At 51.3% G+C, this 9,886-nt stretch overlaps 1 long non-coding RNA gene across 1 annotated transcript; it reads right to left on the reverse strand.

Moving 5' to 3' along the window:
- Positions 1-682: 682 nt before the first annotated feature.
- On the reverse strand, positions 683-7,613 carry LOC308053659. Its single transcript, XR_013923750.1, has 3 exons — positions 7,431-7,613; positions 5,972-6,169; positions 683-4,133 (listed from the first exon to the last, which is right to left on the reverse strand). It is a non-coding gene; the product is annotated as an uncharacterized lncRNA (long non-coding RNA).
- Positions 7,614-9,886: the final 2,273 nt, after the last annotated feature.

Consider the following 9,886-nt stretch of genomic DNA (forward strand, 5'->3'; position numbering starts at 1 on the left):
AGCGACTATGTGCCCACCAAGCGAGCCAGAACCCTGAGGAACACCAGGAGACAAGGTGCTCCACGCTGCCCCAGTCGCCGTTGATATATTGATAGAGAAGGTGTGGAGCACAGATCCCTCTGACGTGTGACCTGCACCTGCCCACTGCAGCCCCGGCCCTCTACCAGATCTGTCTTTCTTAATTCATTAAACGTTTGATGTTCCTTGCACAGTGCCTCTGCCTGCGGTCATTCACGCAGCGGGAGATGAGGGTTAATGCAGCCCCTGCCACATGCAGAGACCTGATGCTCCACCTTCCCCTCTGGCTCCACCTTCCCCTCTGTCGAGGTGACCCCTCCACCGAGCTGACCCACTCTCTAAAGTATTTACAAATGAAGGGACTTCTCATCAAGGGAGGCAGCCTTGGCAGGGGTGAGAAACAAAGAGCAGGTAGTGGAAAGAGCACCGTTATCTAAGTTGCGCAGGAAGAAGACTTCCAATGGGGAAAGTTCTGGCTGCAAGAGAACACAAGCTGATCGGGTCTTGGGATCCACTGACACCGACAGGAAATGAGTTTAAAATAGGACAAAGATAATGGTGGCAGTGGGAGATGGGGAGCTCTAACTGCAATAGTTCTGCCCCAAAGAGGCCAAAATCCCGCTTGGGGAGCACGCGTAGTCCGTAAAACACTTCAGCAGTGCTACTGCGGATGCATACGCGTTTGCATTAGAAGCGAGAAACCAGTCACCAAACCTGTGTATGACACATGACCATGCAACGTGTGGCGCTCTGAGAAAGGCCCCGAACCCCTTCTCAGTGTTCCAATTGGACCTAAAAACTTTGCACGCACTTTTTAATCGCTGCCCCCGAAGCGATTTCCCCACAGGGTCAGTAAGCAAGGGGGTGGCGGAATGGCTCTCTCAGACCCCCTGCCAGCCCTGCCCTGGGCGCCGGTGCCTCCGGCCCTGCCCCAGCAGACGTTGCTGCACTGATGGAGGGGCTCCCTCCCTCTCCACTGCATTTGCAAAGGGAGTGGCTGGCCCACCCTTTGCTGCCCACGCAGCCAGCCCTCACCTTTAGCTGCTGTCATTCCCAGGGGCACCGGCTCTCTCCCAGCACCCTCACACCTTCTCCCTGCGACACTGCGAGAGAAGCGTTCGCCAGGCACACGGGTGCCGTCACTGCCCTGCGCAGCTGCGCACCCCAGACTGGCCCTGCCTGACTGCCTCCCTCACCAAGCACCTCCACCTCCACAGTCTCAAGCTCCATCCCTTTAGGCGGAAAGGGGGTCACTTTATTGAGAAGTAACCGTTCCTCATGAGGAACACAGTCTCTTCAGGAGGCAAAATACTTCAATAGCACTTAGAAACAAAGCTGGGGCATCTTGGGGGCCACCTCATCACTACTCCAAACAATGTGTCCTTCGTGGAGAAAAACTGAAGAGCTAGACAGTTTCCAGAGGACAGCAAAACCTGACCTGCTGAGAGCTTAGGCCAGTGCACGTCATGTTCTTCTTCACACTTGGTGCACGTTTGACAAGCTGCGAGATGATGGTAAATTACTTCCTTCAGAGAGGACAGCAAGACACTGTTGCCAACTCAGCTTAGGGTTTTTTGGCTTTTTTCTCTGGTTGGCTAAGCAAAGAAACGGAGGCAGTTTCGAAGTGCGCAGAAGCACAGCTGCAGACATAATTCCTGCTGTCACGCAGGCAGGAGGAGTGAACTTCATCCCTTTGGGTCCTTTTGAGAACACCAAGCACCCAGATTGTGCTGAAGGATGCTTTGTACATAGGGGACCCTCGGAGAGAAGCAGACATGTCCAGTTTTATTCCCTGGGAAAGTGCCCTGACACTGTCCTGCCTCTCAGGTGGCGTAGGATAATTAAAATACAGGAACTTATTAGTAAGCATGGGCTAATTCCTGGCCCACTGTGATGCTAACAGTAGCCCACAAATCTCTCAACTAGTTTTGCTCAGCCTGTATTTATGACAGTTACATTGCTCTATGTTGTGGGGGAAAGCAGGTGACACAGCTTGCCCCCTTGATGCACAGGGCTGCGTTTCAAAGGACTACGACAATCCCAGAAGAGCACAGCATAGAACAGCTTATACGTAATTAAGTATCACATCACAAAACATACTGCATGCCATCTATCCATGAAAATGGGGCTTATGTAGGCACATGCAAAATGGGTCTCCTGCTCAAAACCCAGCAAATCCTGATTTTAAAAAATCATATACTGAAATGTAAGACGACATACCTTTGGGTTTGTTGCTAAATCCCCATGTCGATGTAATTCCTTCACTGCCATTGAAATTGTTCAGCTTAAGGCACTTTCCACATCAAGCAAAGAAAGTTCAACTCAGAAGGGAAAGATCCTTCTTGATGGGACGCATCATCTGTGACAACCAGACACCTTCCCGCCCACTGAAACATAGCAGCAGAGTTAAAAGCAGCTTTTAAATTCCAAGTGGAGACATTCAAAGTTTGAAAACTACAGGACATTCTCTTCCTAGCACAAAATAATCAACTTTTTCCCACTTCTCTGCAAACCTTAACCCCAGTGTTTTGTGTTTTTCACACTGCAGCACAGAAAGCCAGTACCCACAGCTGCACAAGGACTTCCAGTGCCAGTGTGCAAAGCATCGAGGAGTCTGGGCTCAGTCTTGGCAGTACAGGAGTGATCCACCTCAAATGCACTGCACAGTCTGCACCTGGGGGTATCACAGGTCAATAGTTAATCACTGCTTTTCCTCCCAGTAACAATAAAAAGAGAAAAGAAGAAAATCTCCTTACATCCACGGCTCTTCTTTACAGGCTAGAGGCTTATGGAAGTGATGACCCATTTCACCCAACATTCAAGACACCTTTTGAACAATTTTCAGAACTGTCCCAAAACCCCCAGATCTTACACAACAATCAGTCCAAAGAAAGTACAGAGGTCTCTGCGCTACTGGACACATGCAGGAACACTTGTGTTTACTGGACACCTTTGTAAAGGGAAAAGGCATTACACCAGCGTACCAGATCCTTGCCCAAAAGACTTTTCAAACCACCTGTTTGTTGACGCAGTCACTGCACTTCAACCCTTCCACCCATGACAACATCCTCTCAGGGGGCAGACTTGCCTGCTCTTGATCACAGAATCAGTCAGCAGAGTTCATATTGAACCAAGCTAAAAACTGGGCCCAACCTCTACGTTCACGGTTGGGATACACGGCTCCTATCACAGGGCTCACATGGCAGTCCCACCTGGGTTACGTATCTGAAGTTGCATTTCCCACGGGTCAAATATTCCTCTTCATATCTGCCTTGAAACTGAGGGCTCATGGTCAGCGAGAGAAGAGAGTTCCTTGCCTCCTGTGCAGTCAGGTCACGTTCCCCTGCTAAAGGCAGCCTGCTCAGGCCTCCCATTTGTGTACAATCTGTTAAAAGAGTAAAATCAAGTCTGAAGGTTACTCATTTGCTTCCTTAAACATCCTACCATTTGCAGTGTTCGGCCCCCAGAAGATGACTTCTGACATAGCAACTTCTCCAAGCAACCTGCAACAGAATCACCAACAGCCAGGTCTGTACCCTTGGGGAGACACTTTCAAAGCTCTTTGGAGGATTGCACTGGATCTGTGTGCTTTAGACCCCACTGCATGGATTTACTGTTTTACTGGCAAAGGTTTTATGTACCACACGTGAACATCTTCAAAACACCTACTGTAATGGTCTCATGCGTAAACAGACACAATGATTCTCTAATATCACACATGAAGAACTCAATGGATGCTCCTACCAAGGCAGTGGTTCCCTTCTGTAGCCACTGAACAAGCAAAAGGATGGATCAGAACGACATTATCAAGCTCTGAAGCAAAATTTCTGTCTTCCTTTAGCTGTAATTTAGAGCTTCATTGAGTGCTGAAGAGTGTCAGCCTGACAGCTCTGAAGCATGAAGAGCTTGATCCTCTGTGCCAGAACCACACCGGCACTGGCCACACAAGCTGCCTGCGTACTCACAGGGTCAGGGTCAGGGTCCGGGTCAGGGTCTGTACTGCCCTGCCACCGCTACACAGAAGTGAGGAAAGTGAAATGGAGATAGAAGTGTTTGTTCTCCACGTAGTTGATGCTGGCAGCTTCTTGCCTCCAGCATTCCTGCACCTCAGGAGCCTGGGAAATGACAACAAATGTGAAAGTTCCTGAAAGTAATTTGCCTAACACACCACAGCGTAGCACTTCCGTATGCCCACACGACACCTCTGGCTCCCAGCTGCTCTCCTGTGCTTCCCTTTAGCTACCTGGGAGGCACCTTTTCCATCTCCTCAGATCTCAGAACACCCAACTCATGGCTCTAACATCCTTCCCCTTCCTCTCAACATCTTCCTGGTGGTCTCAGCTTTCTGCCCTCCAGATTAGGGCCTTATCATAACAGGACAAGGATAGCACTGGGTTTTTTTTTTCTGTAAGGAAGCCAAATACTTAAAACTCTTAATTAAAATATAAAAATTAAGAGGAAGGGAAAAGCCAAAATGGCAGCCAAGTGGAAGTTTCATTTGGTGCTCAAACCACCTGAATACTTCTGCTGCAGCTGCAGCCGAGAGCTGGCCCTTAGATGCCTGATCAGGATAAAGCCCCAAATCCTGCCACTAAGGTTTCAAATGACAAAATAACATCATCTAAGGGAAGGCAAAATGGATAAACACAAACATCGCCGTATATTTACAAGGCCTTCACAGCACAGTGGTTCTCTGATGGCACCCAGAACTTAGCAGTATGAAGAATTACAAAGGTCAAGTGCTATGTACCCTTAAATCAACACTAGTGACAAAAGAGCCAAGCACTTGACTTGCAGAATGGCAGATGATTCGTGACTTTCTCCACAGCTTCTACTACTGATGAAGCTTACAACCACCTCACCATTTGGGAACGACATCCGTTGCTAGTGTTGCTCTGGTTGGGAACTCAGCAGGCTGGCACGTTCATTCCTTCAGAGCCAGAAGGAATTTGTCATTACAGGAATTCTCATGCCACTGAACTGGCAGCAAGGTACACAAGCCTCTTAATCCCTTTTTATACTTCTACACTTGTGCCATAAAACCATTCTTCACTCTCCATCTCACTACCTCTCCAAGCAGACAAGTCCCATCTGCCACACACTTGTCACAAACTACGCAGGATATGACACAGGTTTCAAATACATCAGAAAGTATCAAATCAGAAACTTTAAAACATAAAAGAAAATTAAAAAAAGGTGGCAGTGGGAAATTATTTTCTACCTTGACTGTGAGGTTCACAAGCTGCTAGTAGTTAACGTTAATGGCTCACTATTTCAAGGTCGTGATGGCAACAGTTCTGCAATGTGTGGATATCAGCGAGAGAATTGCTGCCTTGCACCAGTTCAGGTGCTCCACCTATACCTTGTCACAGATTTAATTTTTTTTTGTTTTGTTTTAAATGTTTATCACGGTAGGATCTGCCTACCAAGACCAGATTTTAAGTGAAGTTACATTATGCTCCTCTTGATTTAAATACAGCAAGATAGCTCCACTGCTACATTCAGCCACAAGAATGTAAACACCTCCAGCTCCACAGACACCCATACATTATTTTTGTAAGGAACAAATGACTAAACATGGAACAACACTGTGAAAAAAGCAAAAGAATGCACACAATCAGCATTTCCCTATTTGGACCAAAACCCAAACATCTCTAACAGCAGGTAAGTCTGAATTAAAAATCAACCACATGCAGATCCCAAATGGGGTAGGGGTTATTGTATGCCACAGACCTGGACTTGACTGTTGAAGGAAATCACGCACTACGGAAAATTTGAGGTGGTTCTGCGGAAGTTTAACTAGAGCCTTGGCAACTTCACTTGGGACATGAAAGGTACATGTGCTACAGTACCACCCGCAATAAAGGAAACTAGTCTCGCAGTTTGAGTTCAACACCACATCTGCAAACAAAATGAGGCTGCTACATTTGAGGAACACTGATGGAAACCTCACCTGCCATCCCAAAGTTATGCTACGGCATTTCTTCCCTTTTTGCCACTTTCCTCAGCCTTGGTACATCTTTTGCAGAATCTGAAGCAAGGGCCCATAGCTTCTTCCTGTTTCTAACAGTGAATGTCTGGGTTTCACACGTTGGTTTCTTGTGCGGCGCCAATAAGACCCAACACTCGCCTTCATAAATGCATCCGTACACTAGGCAAGAAAAGGAAAATTACCAGTCACGACATTGTACTGCCCACAGGGCAACAGAGTGCCCCACTCGTAAGAGGATTTAAGGCAGTAAATAACCCTCAAATATCTTCATGAACAAGCACAGTTTAATCATGTGCTTTTAATCTGACTACCGACACAATCTAACAAGAAGACACATTAAGGGAAGCAGAGCTGTAGTTAAAAAAGTGGGGCTTCTCTTTCCTCTCCTGAGGGTTTACCATCCAGAGCTGGCTGAAGTTCTGAACCTGTAAACCGCTCCCCCATGCTTGTATGCTCGCTCTGGGAAACAAAGACGGCTGTTTGAATGCTTTTGCAGGTACAATCTTTCTTTACTTTTGAGTTGGAATGAAATGAAAAGCTGCCATCAGTCCCACTTACGGCACAGAGACACACCTATGTTCCATGCACATGCCTGCCCAGAAACGCATGCAGAGGGAAACCATCCCTTGGGTATCAAACACAGAAACAGCACTGAAAACCTTGACTTCTGAGAGTCCCTGCAGCGTTCTCCCAGGTCACTACACAGCATGCTTGTGGCAGGATCACCACTGCGTGTGCGTCACTTGCTTTCATTTCCATCTTCATCTCTAACCTGGCACTTGCCACCTCCAGAATGCAGCATGCATAAAAGCAGTTCCGTTTACTACAAGCACAGCACCGTGTGAACCTTCTGCATGAAGCCCGGTATTTAAAGAAATTGCTATAAAGAATAAAAATCTGCCGGCACCACTGACACACAGACACGCTGTGTTTTCTGAACAGGGACGATACATTAAACCTGCAAACTAAGGACTGCGACAGCTCGCTCCTTGCCCCTCTTCTTTTGCCCTCAGGCTGGTGCAGGAGCTCCTTTCACCAGAGCAGGCACACCACAGACGAGGGGAAGGGTGGGGAGGGGATAAGGGCAGAGGGGGAAAGGAAAGACCCACAGAAGCAGCTTTGCTGCCCACTGCCAAAGTCACAAGCCGCTCACGGATCCTGTCCCCTCGCCCTGCCTGTGCTGGTCTGTGCCTCTGTCCCCCTTCCCGCCCCTCCGCTCCTCTCCCTAGCCCTCTCTCCTGCTGCTGATCCTGCATTCCTTGCGGCACCCCCCTGCCCCTCTGTCTCTGTCCTGCTCCATCCCTCTGCCCTCTCCTCACCAGTCCCTGTCCTTTCTCCATCCCTGCCCAGCCCCTCCCGCTCTCCCTGCCCCTCTGGCCACCTCCTGTCCCTCTCTGGCCACCCCTCCGCCTTGACCCACCTCTCCTTGCCGCTCGGTGCCTCCCTTCCCCTCGTCCCTGCCCCACGGGGGCTCCGGGGCCGGGGCCTGTGCTTGGGCAGCCCTGGGAAGGGGCCATGGGGCCTAACGGGCCCGGGGTCGGGGCTGGTGTCCCCCCAGGGCCCGACTGCAGGGCAGGGATGTCCCATGGCCTGCTGGGAGAAGGCGTGCCCCAGGGCATGCTGGGAGCTGTAGGCCTGGGGCCACCCCATGACCAGGTTGTTCCCAGGGCATGCTGGGAGCTGTAGGCCTGGGGCCGCCCCATGACCAGGTTGTTCCCAGGGCATGCTGGGAGCTGTAGGCCTGTGGCTGCCACATGGCCAGGCTGTTCCCGGGGCATGCTGGGAGCTGTAGGCCCGGGGCCGCCCCATGGCCAGGTTGTTCCCGGGGCATGCTGGGAGCTGTAGGCCCAGGGCTGCCCCATGGCCAGGTTGTTCCCGGGGCATGCTGGGAGCTGTAGGCCTGGGGCCGCCCCATGGCCAGGTTGTTCCTGCAGCATGCTGGGAGCTGTAGGCCCGGGGCCGCCCCATGGCCAGGTTGTTCCCAGGGCATGCTGGGAGCTGTAGGCCCGGGGCCGCCCCATGGCCAGGTTGTTCCCGGGGCATGCTGGGAGCTGTAGGCCCGGGGCCGCCCCATGGCCAGGTTGTTCCCGGGGCATGCTGGGAGCTGTAGGCCCGGGGCCGCCCCATGGCCAGGTTGTTCCCGGGGCATGCTGGGAGCTGTAGGCCCGGGTCCGCCCCATGGCCAGGTTGTTCCCGGGGCATGCTGGGAGCTGTAGGCCCGGGGCCACCTCATGGCCAGGTTGTTCCCGGGGCATGCTGGGAGCTGCCATTGCCCACCCTCAGCCTCCTGGCATCCCTGTTGGGCTGGGCAGGCGCAGCCTGTGCTGGGGCTGTGGCCCGGCTGAGGGGACCTGTGGCCGGCCGTGGGGCGAGGGTGTCTGCTGCCTGCTGGCTGCCCGGGGGTTCTGTGGGGAGGTTCCAGCCCCCCGCTGTGCCAGGCCCCGGGGCAGCTGGAGTCAGGCCTGGCCGGGGCAGCCCTGGGGGTGAGCCGAGAGCTAAGGAGGGAAAGAGGTGCCGGCAGGTGCCCCGGGCACAGGCACCGGGCACCCCGACTCGCAGAGCCCCCTGGAGCCACCCCGGCGTCTGTAGTTCCTGCAGGAATAGGGCTAGCGTGTTTTACTGCTGACTCCGGCAGGGCTCTGGCTACACCTGTCCTGCTGAGGGACTGGGAACATGCAGCTGCCTGGGAGAGTCACCAGCCAGAGTATGAGTGCTCCAGCCTTGTTTCCCTTGCTGGAAAACACTTCATTTTTAAATACAGCCTCTCAGCGGCGAGATCCAGGCAGTCGGGATTGCTTCCTGTAGGGAGCAGGCTGGTGACTGGAAGCCGCTGCCTTCAGTGGCAGAGCTGGATGCTTCTCCTCGCTGACAGGACTAAGTTATAAAGAATCACTCGGAGAGGCTGCAGCTAAAGCAGTGATTAACTCGACCTATTGAATAAGCTCAGTAAGGGGTGGCAAGCTTTCTGAGGCACCTGGGCTATACCGATAGATGAGGGTAGTGGGGTAACGGTGTGTTGCCTTCAAGACCACACAGCACAGAGAATAAATGAAGGTCTATAACCACACGTAGAGTACAGGTGCCCCAGGAAAGTTCAGCTGAAGTTCACCAGGTTGTTGACCACCAACGATCTCTAAAGACCCCAAGAAAGGCCCCCAGGAACAAAGTGACGTATGCAAGTGCCTTATGCATATGTAAATAATTTTGAGGAAGTAGTTAGTGCAAAGTACATCTTCCCATCTGAACATGCTCAGAAAGGACCCTGAGGGGCTGGATATTGAACGGTGGAGTGCGTTGATGGGTCATAGCATGTTTTTTTTCCTTCTCACACAAAATTCATTTTGTTTTGTGGGTAAGCAAAACTGCATATTGCAATGTGTTTCCTTGATTGGCAGTTTTTGCATAACACGTGGGATCTCCAAACCTGCAAACCTGTTCTGCAAACGTGTTATGCAGTTTAAACCCTGGTGCCTGAAAACAAGGACACATGCGGGAATAAGGGTTCGCAAGTCTGGGGTATACCATGGTTCTATTCCATGATTCACAACAAATCGTTCACGAACAATTCCTGAGCGGAGTGCTCTGATGGGGTGGGGGACTTATTCCCATGTTTCAACTCTGTTATCTAGTTTGGACAAAAATGCTTAAGGCACCAAGGCCATACCCCATTTATTAGCCATTTGAATATGCCAACCTGGGGATAACATGACTTTCTATTTGTGGTGTATGGATTCACCGTGGGGTCTCACTACATACTAGTTCCCCCCTTTGCAAGGGGCACAGATCCCCTGCCCAGTAGGCAGCTCGTTGAGGGGCCCACCAGGACCTTCTCTGCCAAGCTTCTTTCCAGCAAGGTGGCCCCCGCCTGTGCTTGTT

This window comes from Falco punctatus (assembly GCF_963210335.1).
Source record: "Falco punctatus genome assembly, chromosome: 14".
Taxonomy (NCBI): domain Eukaryota; kingdom Metazoa; phylum Chordata; class Aves; order Falconiformes; family Falconidae; genus Falco; species Falco punctatus.